Source organism: Mesoplodon mirus (genome assembly GCF_964341445.2).
Source record: "Mesoplodon mirus genome assembly, chromosome: 5".
NCBI classification, from domain to species: domain Eukaryota; kingdom Metazoa; phylum Chordata; class Mammalia; order Artiodactyla; family Ziphiidae; genus Mesoplodon; species Mesoplodon mirus.
The window spans coordinates 183,769,447-183,782,210 of record NC_138980.1 but is presented as its reverse complement, the minus strand read 5'-3'; the positions used below and the strand labels follow the sequence as shown (position 1 = coordinate 183,782,210).

At 54.2% G+C, this 12,764-nt stretch overlaps 1 long non-coding RNA gene across 1 annotated transcript; it reads left to right on the top strand.

Moving 5' to 3' along the window:
* The first annotated feature begins 349 nt into the window (after positions 1-349).
* Positions 350-1,845, top strand: LOC309805463. The gene is made up of 3 exons (XR_014294246.1): positions 350-817; positions 1,410-1,530; positions 1,785-1,845. It is a non-coding gene; the product is annotated as an uncharacterized lncRNA (long non-coding RNA).
* The last annotated feature ends 10,919 nt before the right edge of the window (positions 1,846-12,764 follow it).

Below are 12,764 nucleotides of genomic sequence, written 5' to 3'. Positions count from 1 at the left end.
ACTGCAGTGACCCTGGCTGGCGGTGAGCTTTCAGCATGGACCGACATTTTGGCGACTTCGGAAAAAGAAACCTCGTTCACACAATCCAGGGCTTTGGGGACGGCCGCCCCGCTTTCCTGCCGTGGCTGTGCTGTGCTGTTGACCCAACACAGATCCCTCTGTCCCCCGCTGGACAGCGGCCAGGCGGCCAAGGTCTGTGGAGCAAGACCACTCAGTGCGTGAGGCCAGCTCAGCCCTGGAAACCGCAGGGCAACAAAAAGCCTCTGTTCCCTCATGACAGGCTTTGCACAGAGAGGGTCCCGGCCTCGGCTCAGCCACGGGGACGGACTTGCAGATGGACCTGGCGGGAAAGCCCGTGGAGGGGGACAGACGGTGCCCGATTCCGGTTCAGTGGGTGGACCGGAGGGAGGGGACTCTGCCCCATGAATTTCTTCAGCACCTCCGAGTTCACGGGACCCTCACGACCACCTTTCCTTTCCTTCCTGAGGCGCTCGGTCCCGTGTTTAGTTTTCGGGGAGGGGGCATGTCAGCCCCACAAACTCAGGATCAGGAACTTGGTTTGGGGGAGACCTCCATTCCTGCAGATTTTGTGGAATTGTTGTGTTCAGTTCTCAATCCTTTTTTTTTTTTTGGCTTTGAAACCTTAGCTGTTTGGACGTTGCCTGGAAGGAAGGCAGGGAGGATTCCCTGACCCCAAGGGGAAAGCGCGTATAGGGATGCCTGGACCTCAGCCAACACAGCCAAAGGGGCCGCTCTGGCCACCTGCTTCTCACCCCACCCAGAAGGGAGGGACCTGCCCACACCCCACCCTGGACAGGTGAGACTGGCAGCAGGTGATTAGTCACAGGCACATGACTAATGGGCCCGTCTGGGGGGCTGCAGAGGAAGCTTTGCAGTTCCCAGGGGGACGAGGCGGGCTTGTTTGGATAATTCTACAGCCTGGCAGGGACCTGAGGCGGATGCATCGGGCTGGGAGTCGGGTGGGCTGCAGCTGGTTCTCAGATGGGCGTCTTGCTCTTTCAGGCCTTGGAACCTTAGAATGTGGTGGGGCGGGGGGCTTGCCTGCCACCGTGTGACCTTTCTAGGCTGTCTTGTCGTCCAGTCGACACAGCACAGTTCCCAGGAGGGGCTGGTGCTGCACATCAGGGGCGGAACCTGCTGGGCCCCATTTTCAGAGATCAGCGGAGCAGAAAGAGAAGAGGGCACGTTTCCTGCTTCTCCTCTGGGCACAGTCCTCGGAGTGACGCGGCCCAGGCCCTGTGGGGCGGGACTTGCAGCTGGCGGTCAGCCAGGGGGCAGGCGGGGCTGAGGGCTCATCCCTCCAGGCAGACCTGCTGCAGACCGGGTGGGCTCCCCTCAAGGGGTCTTCCAGCCACCTAACCCTGTTCCTCCCCTCTCTCCAACCAAAGCTTCAGGGAAGTTACTTTTACACCGTCCTGCCCCTCTGAGGCCTAGGTAGGCACAGGACTGCTCTGCGTGGTTTTCAGGTGTTTTCACCTGAGCACACCTGTCCGCCGGTGTGTCCTGGAGGTGGGTGTGTTTTGAACACACATGTGGGGTTGGGAGGAGAACGGGAGACTGTGGAGGCGGGTGGCTGATGCAGGGCCCACGTGCCAAACAGAGGTTCTGCAGAGCCAGCCCTGGAAGGCGGGCGCAGGGCGGGTGGGGTCACCACGGGTCCCTGATCAGGCTGGGGACTCACCCCTCGGTGTCCTCCTCTGCAGAGCGATAGGATTGGTCCCCCCACCCTGACACCTTTGCAAATTCTAACTGTGTTTCTCAAGGCTAAACACCTTCATCCAAGGCTCACCCTGAAGGCGACACCCTGGGTCCTGGTGAGAACACCCCGTGGAGCTCAGGCCCCCGTGGCCGCTGATTAATCCGACGGCTGCTCCTTTCTGCATGGTGCCCACCGTGGATTTTCTGCAGGACGGTCCAGTGTGTGAGGCTTTCAGTTATAGAACAGGGTAATCTGGAAGCTGTCTTTTCTGTCAAAACAAGGATTATACAGCCTTGCAGTGATGATTCCTTAGTTTCAGAGTTTCTTTTTTTTAACTGAGTGCTGCTATTCTGTGTCTAACCACGTCTGGACTGCCAGGCCCTCACCACTGCACACGGAAAGCATGCCTTCTGTACAGTTTCTGACGGTGTTGATTACACACTGAGGGACAGGATGGAGGGGTGGCCTCTCGGGACCCAGCAGCATCGCTCCTTAGCTCACCAGCGAACCGGCTGGAGTGGACGGGCCCGTCGGCAGCTCGGCTGGGCGGGAGGGCCAGGGGTGTGTCCCCACGGGGTGGGAGCGCTGCTGGGAGGGTCACCGTGGGGCTGCAGTCGGGCAGGCTCCCCGCCGGCCCTGACTTTGGCAGAACCAAGTCCATCTCTGAATCCAGCCACTCAGGGTGTTCCGTGCTGTGCTAATATTTACTGAGCCACGGGATCTCAGATTTCTTCCCGAAAACGGCTCCCAGGGATTTCCCTGCACAAGGATGTGTCTGGATGGGCCCTCCCTCTGCCAACAGTGGCAGCTTTGGGCTCCCACAAAACTTCACCTGCTCCCAGGGGGCATTTCCAGCCCTTCTTGTCATTCTTCTTGAAGATGCCGGTTTGTGACTCTGCTTGTGGAGAACCCAGGGCGGGCCTGGGCTGCTCGGGTGTTAGGAGGGGCCTGCGTGGAGGCTCTGTGCCAGGATGGCCAGCGCCACAGAGGACGGGGCAGCGACGCCACCTGTGGCTTGTGATGCTGTGCAAACTGGCTGCCTTGCCTGAATTTTTCTCAATGGAATGAAGTCACCTAAGGGTCGCGTCCCTGCAAGGACACGGTCGGGTCTGGATGATTGAGGACCGTGAGGAATTCACGTGTAGGGGTGGGGCCTGGGCTGCAGGGTGCCCCAAGCTGAGGGAAGGGGGTCATTTTACTTCCAAACCCTGATGCAGGTGTGGCGTCGCACCCTTCTCACAGGCCCAGGACGTCTTCAACAGACGAAGCTCTGGCTTTCAACCTGTCCCCCTCATGGCCCCTCCCCGCAGCTCAGGGCCGGCTCCTGGGACATGGGAGCATGTTCCCAACGCAGCCAAGCTCAGGCTCTGACCGGGGCGGGGGGTGGGGGGTCACATGCAGGTGTGACCTGCTCAGGGAAGGCTGCCCGGAGGAAGAGACTGCCGCGGGAGGCTAGGGGGACGAGGCTCCGGCAGGACTCAGGGCAGCACCTGGCAGGCAGGGCTTCGGGGCCCCGTCATCCCGTCCACAGCCAGGACGCTCACAGGTCACATCTCACAGGGGTGTGGGTGCAGGACAGGGAAAGGCACCCGCGGGCAGAGTGTGAGCGAGGCTTCACCAGAACGCAGCCCTGCTCCTCTTGCATTCGCTGTGGCCGTTGTCCGCCTACAACAGGATGAGTGGTCGTGGCAGGGACAGCCTGGCTGCAAAGCCCAACAGCTCTGGGGCCAGCCCTGCACAGGCGTCGGTGGGTCTCCCGGGGGACCACTAGGGATAAGCAGGGTCCTGGCTGGCAGCAGGCGGCTGACCCCCACCAAAGACGGACGAAAGGGACCTTGAACAGTAGGGCCAGCGTCCAGGTGAGAGCAGGTGCAGGTGGGGGCCGGGTAGCATCACCGGGGCACGTGGGAAAGCCCTCACGTGCAGCAGGTTTGCGGCGCCCAGACCACCAAAGCCAAGGATTCTGTGCCCGCCGTCCGCACCAGGCCCGCAGCAGAGGGGTCTCAGTCTCCTGGGACCCTCCCAAGGCGTCTGTACCCCTTGGAGTTGAGAGGCAGGGCGTGCGATGCTCCCCGCTGGGGGGTTGGGGTCATTTCTGGACAAAGTCCCCAGAATCGGTGCTTTTGCAGCTCCTTTACTGGAGGAAGCTCACTGTCACCACAGGCTCCCTCAGGGCACCCGAAGCTGCTCAGGGGACTCTGCCCGGGCCCCTGCCATGTGTCGCTGTGACCTTTCAGCTCGGGAGGGTCAGCAGGGCTGAGGGGGAGGGGCCGTCCCCCCCCCCTCCCCTGCCAGAATGTCTGCACTGCAAACAGGAACTTCGCCTTCTGGGGTCAGCTGACTTCTGGAAACGGCAGCACCAGGCCACGCAGTGCTGACCGAGGCCAGGATGTGGGCACATCCGGTGTGTGGGGGCGGCTGGGGCGTGGGCAGGAGGCCACCTCGTGGCCTTGAGACACCGTCCCCCCAACTCCAGTCCTGCCCTTGGGGCGGGGACGTGGCCCCTTCAGCTGCTGGACCTGTTCTGCTGGGAGGGCAGGGCCCCAGGTGACCCTGCCCAGGCTGGCTGTCCTGCCTGGTTGGAGAATCACATGTAAGACCCCGGGCCTTGCCCTGGGGCTGCACTGAGTAGGGCTTTCAATGAACTGGGCGGACCCTGAGCAGCAGAGTCTGGGGGCCCTGCCGGGGGCACTGAGCAGGCGGCGGGGGCCCTGAGGTTGTTCCCAGACCTGTCTGTGACGGACGCTGCCCCCGCCCCCCCACCGGGAAAGTTCCTGAAAGTTTATGCCCCTCCATCCAGTAGCACCGTCATTTCTCTGTAACCATGATTATCAACCCTCGAACCTAGAAGATGGTCTGGACCGCGGATCTTTCCGTCTGCTGGCTCTTCGACTTCTGGCTTCCTCGACTCGACCACCGGTTCCTGGCCATGGAGCACGTGAAAAGCCAGTGTCCAGCGCTTTCTTCCCTGGAGCTCAGGCCAGCAGCTCTGCCCCTAGTCCTGGCACTCTGGCCAGATGCTGTCTTTGTCTGGTCTTTTCCCCTCCTCCTTCAGATGCTGGGCTTGATCTGCAGGTCCAGGCTTGGCGTCCAGGACACACAGGCCCACGAGGACCGCCTGCATCCCCAGCCAGAGCACACAGCTCCTGCTGTCCACCTAGGGCCTGGCGACCTCCCAGCATCGGCGCATTGAGGTGGGTCTGCCCCCATGGAGACCAGCACCCTCGCCAAGTGGCGGACACCTCCGTCCATGAGCCCTTCCTGATTTCCCGACTCCTGGAAGCCTCTGGAGCGGGGGGAGCTGCCATCTCTCCATCCTCCCTGCCCAGCGCCCTCCCTCCTGGAGAGGCAGACCCTCTGGGAGTGAGTCTAAGCATTTTAGTTCCTTGTCCAGGGCCACAGCCAGGTCACAAGGGCACAAGGAATGTCATCACACCCACCCTGTCCACAGGCAGCTGATTCACTCTTGTTCCCAACAGCTGGGATGCTGGCCTGAGGACCCCACCGTTCTCTGCCTTTGAGCTTTTCAGGAAGCCCATACTGTCTGGGGGTGGATGTCCCCCTGGCCACCTCTACTCAAGTGCAGCAGGGAAGGGGGGCACCCAGAGCAGACCCAGTCCCTCCGGCTGCATCCGAGCCAGCTGTCTCTGAGTCACCGGCCTAGGGGTGACCCACCATCCCCTAAGCTCAGGTCGGCAGCTTCACTCCCAGCAGAAGACAAACGTGAAGTACTGTACGTCAAAATTTGGAGAAGTAATTTCTGAGACAAGATTGAGTTTTTAAAGGTTATAGTTTGGAAAACTCAGGTGCATCTAGTATTTTAACCATTTCAGATTGAGGCGTTTTATTCTACCTGTGAAATACTATCGGTGCTCCACTTTCATTGTTATTTTAACCAGGAGCTTCATCTATGTGAAATAAAATTCATATTTTATGGCAAGACTGGAAAAATTTAAACATAAAAAATTTACTCTGCCCTTTGACCTCCCCTCTCCCCCAACTGTGCATCATGTATCTGCATTAGGGATGACCACACCTCCCCATCGGCAGACATACCTGCTCCTCCACACAGAGCAACATTCTCCCAGCACCAACAAGACAACTCCTTAAAGAAAACATTCCTTTTGATCTTTTAAGGGGCCACAGTGACGCTTAGCTCTAGACTGTAAACGGTCAATAATACCTCATGTAATGCACAGCCCTCTGTCTCAAAAAACTTAAATAACTGTGCCTGGGCTTCTAATGGGTGGAGCAATTTTTGGAGCTTTCTGAGAGGCTGTTCTTGGGTTATAAGCCTCAGTTTGGCCCGAATAAAATTTTTCATTTCTTTCTTAGGTCGACTGATTACTTTTTTTTGTCGCCGTCTATAACATAATAATAACAGCCATAGTGATGATAACAAGAAACAGTGTTGAAGTGTGCAAAGTGTTGTATAAATTACCTTGGAGACCTGGCAGAGGCGGACGGGGGGGGTCATCAGCTGTTTCACAGGTGAGGGCGCTTGACTCACAGGAGAGAAAACCTCCCAATGGCTTGGAGCTGGGGCTTAAGTGGGCATCGCATTGTGCTCAGGGGTGGCTGTGGCCTGGCCCATCTCCTGGTCTCTTTGTCTGTTTCAGAAATATTCCTTGAGCCAACTTTCCCCATAAGGTGAATTACAGAATCAAAATAGTGCTTGGAATATCTCAGCCTTTGAAGAAATTCCTAAAAGGGGATAGAAAGTGGAAAGTTTTATCTGAATTCCCCTAAAACATGTAGATGTTAGAGGTAAGACTTTAAGACAATCTCTAGCAAGTTAAGGTTAAAAGTTCTGTGAAAGAATAAAGATTCTCCAGGAAACAATCATTCCTGGAATATACCTCACAAGGTCTGGCAGTTGCCATCTTTTTTTTTTTTTTTTTTTTTTTTCTGGCCTCACGGCAAGCGGGACGTTAGTTCCTTGACCAGGGACTGAACCGTGCCCCCTGCAGTGGAAGCTCAGAGTCCTCACCACTGGACCGCCAGGGAATTACCAAAAGATTTTTTTTTAGTCACCATCCTTAAGGAAAAAGAGGGTCTCCTCAGCAGGCGGGATTCCCATGCTGCTTCAGGTGCTCCCATCAGAGCCCTGTTTGGGCCTCTCTGGCTTTCGCTGTAGCGACAGTGTGATTCTGAAGGTGGGTTGCAGGCATGGCTTTCCCCAGCACCCACAGGCTGCTCCGCCCCATCTCGGCTGCTCCCTTGGATGAGGCAGAGCAGTGTGGACTCGTGGCCGTCTCGCCGCCCGTTCTTGGGTGGCCCTTCGGCCTAAAGGTGACACACTGTGTGCCAAGCCCCACGTCCCCTCATCTCTCGCTGGTAGGGCCGTGGAGGCCGGAGTGAGATTTCATCCTCAAAAGGCCCTTTGGGGTTCACGGTCAGGTAGTAACTATTTACAGAATACCCACGGGACAGCAGGCGCTGGGCGGGTTCCAATAGGTGTGCTCCTGGCTGTGTCACTGCAGCCCTCGGAAGAGGGTGTCTGCCCCAGGACCTGCCTGGTGGGCCCGCTGCTGACCTCTTGTCCCCCTCCTGGCTGCCTTTGTGCTAAGCGATGCTCACCCCCCCACCCCTAGAGGCGTATACTGGACATCGGGGGAGCCCCAGGCGCAGGACGGTCCCGGAGGAGAGAGGAATAAAGGCCAGGCAACCACCCCGGTCCTCACCATCCTGGTTCTGTGTTCTCGAATACACTTGTTCACTGAAGTCTGTCTGGGGCTCCAGATCCACGCTCGTAGACGAGCCAGCGTGGTCCTGCCTCGTAGCGCCAGCCCCGGCCCGAGAGGAGACACTGCTTCCTGTGTCAGCTCCGCTGTGACACGTGGCTTTCTCGAGGTCTACAAAAAGTTGTCATTTTTGCATTTTTGTGCTTTTTTTTGGGGGGGGGTTTGCTGCTTAAAATGCCCCCAAGCCCAGTGCGGAAGGACTGTGCTTCGGGAGAAAGGGCCTGGGAGAGAAGCTTTGTCAGGGCCGGAGTTACGTGCTCTTGGCTGAAGGTCCGTGTCAATGCGGCAACAGTAGATATCCGGTAAGATGTCCCTCAGCAGAAACACACACAAGACAGGGTTAGGTATTGACCCATTGAGGGAAATGTGACCTGAGGCCCACGGGAGCCCAGCCCTGCGTCCCCAGGAGCAAAGGCTCAGGGCTTGCCAACTCGGTGTCTGGGTGTCTCTGCAGAACAGTTACCACATATGGCGAACCAGCTGTACTCAACTGGAAGAAAAGGATGATTTTTTAAAAAGAAACAATGTTTCCTGCAACTGTGAACCCACTGGGGTGATTAAGTTGAGCATGGCTTCTCAAGAAGAGAAAACACAATATTCCTTAGCCGGCTGCGCCTGGGTCTGACCTGGGTGTCCCATGCGGTGTCGGGAGCCCCTCTGATGTGACAAGCAGGCCACCCCTACCAGCGACTTGCATTTCAGAGCCACACGGGCACTCTGAAAACTATGCGTTCCCGTGACATACTTGCGGCTGCTCCTTTTTGCTGACAGCCCTGAGGATCAGAGTCATCTGATTCTGAATTACACACCAGTGTGTTGCCAAACCAGGGAGGGGGAGACGGTGAGATGGTGGATGGTGGTCCATACTGGAGAAGCCTGGGCAGGGAGGAGCCATCAGGAGACCAGCATTAGAGTCCCTCAAATCACTCCCCAGAAAGCCACATCAGATTGGTGCGAGTAGTTACCTGGAGGGGAAGAACCAGAGGGTGCCGGCTGGAGCCTCAGAAACGCAGGGCGGCTCCACCGCACTGGGTCATCAGTGGCCCCTGGAGGCATCTCCAGCTCCTGCAGCCTACCAGCATGTTGTCCAGACAGAAGCCAGAACTACCTGTGAAATGTCACTCTGTGTGACAGCTGAGTTTATGGGTCAACTGGATCACTAAGTGTCTAGATAGTTGGTCAGAGTTTATTCTGGATGCTTCTGGATGAGAATAGCCTTTGATTCCATGCACTCAGTAAAGCAGATGGCTCTCCCCAGGGTGGGCCTCTTCCACTCAGCCAAGGGCTGTACCCGGCCTACCCACCTGGCTCATACTTACTTTTTCCCTGTTTTTCTTGCCGACCAAGACGTTCATTCCAGGATGGCAGGAACATGGTGTGTACCTAGAATAGTGCCCGGGTCAGAGTAAGGAAAGCCACACCTGTAGAATAGTTTTATTGGAGATAAAGAATGGTTCAGACAGGGCAGCTGTGTATGACTGACGACCGTTGTGAGTGACACTAAAACTTCACTCTTGGGGGGTGACTGGGGACCTGGTTTTAATGATTGAAGAGCCTGAATTAGAGGTTCTCTCTAAAGGAACACAGGTGAATTTCATCACATTAAAGAACAGATGGCAAACAAATCAGTAACTAAGTGCTTCCAAGAAGAATTCCTACCAGTAGGTGATGGATAAATAAACTGTGGTCCATCCAGACAACGGAGTAGTATTCAGTGCTTAAGAGAAATGAGCTATCTACTTTCATCATTTTTTCAAGTAATAATATTTGGATATGCAGGATTGCTCATTTTTTCTTCCATGGTAATATTTTGTTAATATATCAATATTATGATTTGTCCAATATTAAAAAAAAAAGAAATGAGCTATCAATCCATGAAAAGACATGGACAAACCTTAAATGCATGTTATTAAAGGAGAACAGCCAGTCAGAGAAAGCTACAGATTGTATGATTCCAACTCCATGACATTCTGGAAAAGACAAAATATGCAGACAGTAAAAAGATCAGTGGTTGCCAGGGTTTGGTGGGAGGGATAAACAGGTGGAGCACAGGGGATTTTCAGGGCAGGGAAGCTACTCTGTATGATTTTATAATTCTGGATACCTGTCATTATACGTTCGTCTAAACCCATAGAATGTACAGTGCCAAGACTGAACCACAATGTGAACTATGGACTTCAGTTAATCATAATGTATTAGTGTTAGCTCATCAAGTGTAGCAAACGTACCACATCAATGCAAGATATTAGAAATAAGGAAAACTGCAGGTCAGGGGAGAGGAGGTGCATGAGAACTCTGTACTTGCTGTTCAATTTTTCTGCAAACAAAAATGTTCTAAAAAATAAAGTCTGTGAATTATTTTAAACTCTGTTGTCTTTTTATATATTAGCAAAAACAATTTTAAAAAGTTTTTAAATATTTAGAACTGCACTAAAAAAATCCAGAAAAAATCTAATCAAATATGCTCAAAACCTTTTACAAAATATCTACACAATATTATTCAGAAAAAAAGTGTTGAATCCTAAAGAATAGAGAGATGTACCATGTTCATGAATTGGATGTCTCATATTTGAAGATGTTAATTCCCTCCAAGGTGATTTATAGATTCACCATAATCTGATAAAGATCTCAGAAGATTGTGTATGTGTGTGTGGACATTGAAAACACATTTCTGAAAAATATATTGAAATACCAAGAGTCCATAATAGACATAATGTTGAGGAAGAACAAAGTTGCAGAACTACTGCTCTTGGATGGGGGACTTATTTTAAAGTTACATGGACATCCCTGGTGGTGCAGTGGTTAAGAATCCACCTGCCAATGCAGGGGACATGGGTTCAATCCCTGGTCCAGGAAGATCCTGCATCCCATGGGGCAACTAAGCCTGAGAGCCACAACTACTGAGCCCACGCACCACAACCACTGAAGCCTGCGTGCCTAGAGCCTGTGCTCCACAACAAGAGAAGCCTGGTTACTGCAACAAAGAGTAGCCCCCGCTCGCCACAACTAGAGAAAGCCTATGCGCCACAATGAACACCCAACGCAGCCAAAAATAAATAAGTAAATAAACAAATAAAATAAATAAAAATAAATAAAGTTACAGTCAGTAACACAGTGTGGGACTCTAGAAAGAAAAATAGACCAACAAGACAAATAAGGCCTCCAGAAACAAACACACATGGGGACATTTCACTTACACCAAAATTCAGAATTTCTTCCCCACACCAGGTTGGCTAAAATGAAACAGACAGAAATGTCAGGGATGGCATCAGGGTGGAGCGGCTAGAGCTGGAGGCATGTGGGATGCCACTGAAGTTGCACATGGGGACACGCGATGCCACATCCAGCAAGTACCCAACAAAAACATGTACACTACGTTCACCAAAACACACGAGTGTGAACGTTCATGGCCCCAAACTGGGCACAACTCCAGTGCCCGTTAACGACACAGTGGACGAATAAATGGGGGGTGGTCGTGAGCGCAGCAGAATCCAGCAAGCAAGGATGATAAATGAACTGCAAACACACTCAACACTGGGACGGATCTTGGGAGCATGGTTGTTGGAAGCCAGGCAAGAGCCTGCGTCCTGCTTCTGCTGAGAGTGCAGATTTCAAAACTGGGCAACGCTGTCCGGTGCATCGGGGTGGGGACGGGGTCCCTGAAGGGCCAGGCGGTGGCTGGACGGTGGGGACTGTGAGTGTGCTGGTGTCGAGTTCTGGGTTTGCTGGTATGGCCACATGATGTGTGAAATTATACAGTATTCTGCTTGACGGTCACATGTCATAAAAGTTTTCTAAAAAAGATAGTAATGCTATATAAATAGTTGCGTGTAAATGCACTCATACCACCTAAACAAGCATTTCAAAACCAGCCATTGTGGGCTTCCCTGGTGGCGCAGTGGTTGAGAGTCCGCCTGCCGATGCAGGGGACGTGGGTTCGTGCCCCGGTCTGGGAAGATCCCACATGCCGCGGAGCAGCTGGGCCCGTGAGCCATGGCTGCTGAGCCTGCGCGTCCGGAGCCTGTGCTCCACCACGGGAGAGGCCACAACAGTGAGAGGCCCGTGTACCGAAAAAAAAAGAAAGAAAGAAAGAAAGAAACTCCTCACGGGGCTTCCCTGGTGGCGCAGTGGTTGAGAGTCCGCCTGCCGATGCAGGGGACGCGGGTTCGTGCCCTGGTCCGGGAGGATCCGACATGCCGCTGAGAGGCTAGGCCCGTGAGCCATGGCTGCTGAGCCTGCGCGTCCGGAGCCTGTGCTCCGCGATGGGAGAGGCCACAACAGTGAGAGGCCCGCGTACCGCGAAAAAAAAAAACAAAAAACAGCCATTACTGTAAACCACTGTGCTTTCAAAGGGCTCTCGGTGAAAGCAAAGCTGTTTCAATGGATTGCCTTTTTTGCTAAGCACTGAATCAATATTTTCTCTTGGCTTGGACGAGCTCCCCACGTGTCAAAGGCAGACGGGTTGATGAGGTTGCAGCTGGCAGACACCTTCTCCCACAGGACCCCCGGGACAGTGTTTGCCCCCAGGGGGAGCAGGCGAGGGCATGAGGCCAGCCTGCAGTGCCTGGCCCAGGGCAGCCTCTGAGAATTTTGGTAGCTTCACAGGCATTTTCTTCAAAACGCAAATCACTGAGAGTTCTAAAAAACTTCCTCTTTTTTTTTTTTAAATTAGATGCTTAATTTTTTAAAAAAAACTTCTTATTTTTAAACACTCCTCTCCTTCTCTGGGCCTCTTGCTCCTACAGACTCAGCTGTGACACGAGGATTGAAGAGCGTCCCCAGGTCGCGTGGCCCTGGGGCAGGACTCCAGGCCAGGCGGGCAAAATATGCAGGGAGAACGTCTTCCCTGGTTTTCAGCTTTCAGTTGTAACTAGACACTCGGGGCAGGCTCGCAGGACAAACCGGCGTGCATGTGGTCCTGTCCAGGTGATACAGACCCATGTCCAGCTGCCATCCCTCGTGAGGTGGGGAGAACGTCCTGCCGATATCCTGGCTGGAGAGAAAGGAGAAGTCTAGCTGTAAACGCACAGTACAGTTGTTTTGGCGACGGTTTAGTGAAACAACGGGCACGCCCACTTGTGTGCACTGCCCCGTGAGAGCAAACCTGCGTCTCTCAGAAGCCTGGCTTGGGAGCCACCTGAGACCACGGGGCGCCCTCCAGTGAGCGCTTGCTTCAGCTGCTCCCTGGGTGTTTGGGCACTTCCGGTCACTGTGAGCAATCTTCACCATCAACACCCACCCCTGCCTCTGCGCTGGCCCTGATTTCCCACCAGACGTGGTCCTTGATCCACGGAACAGAC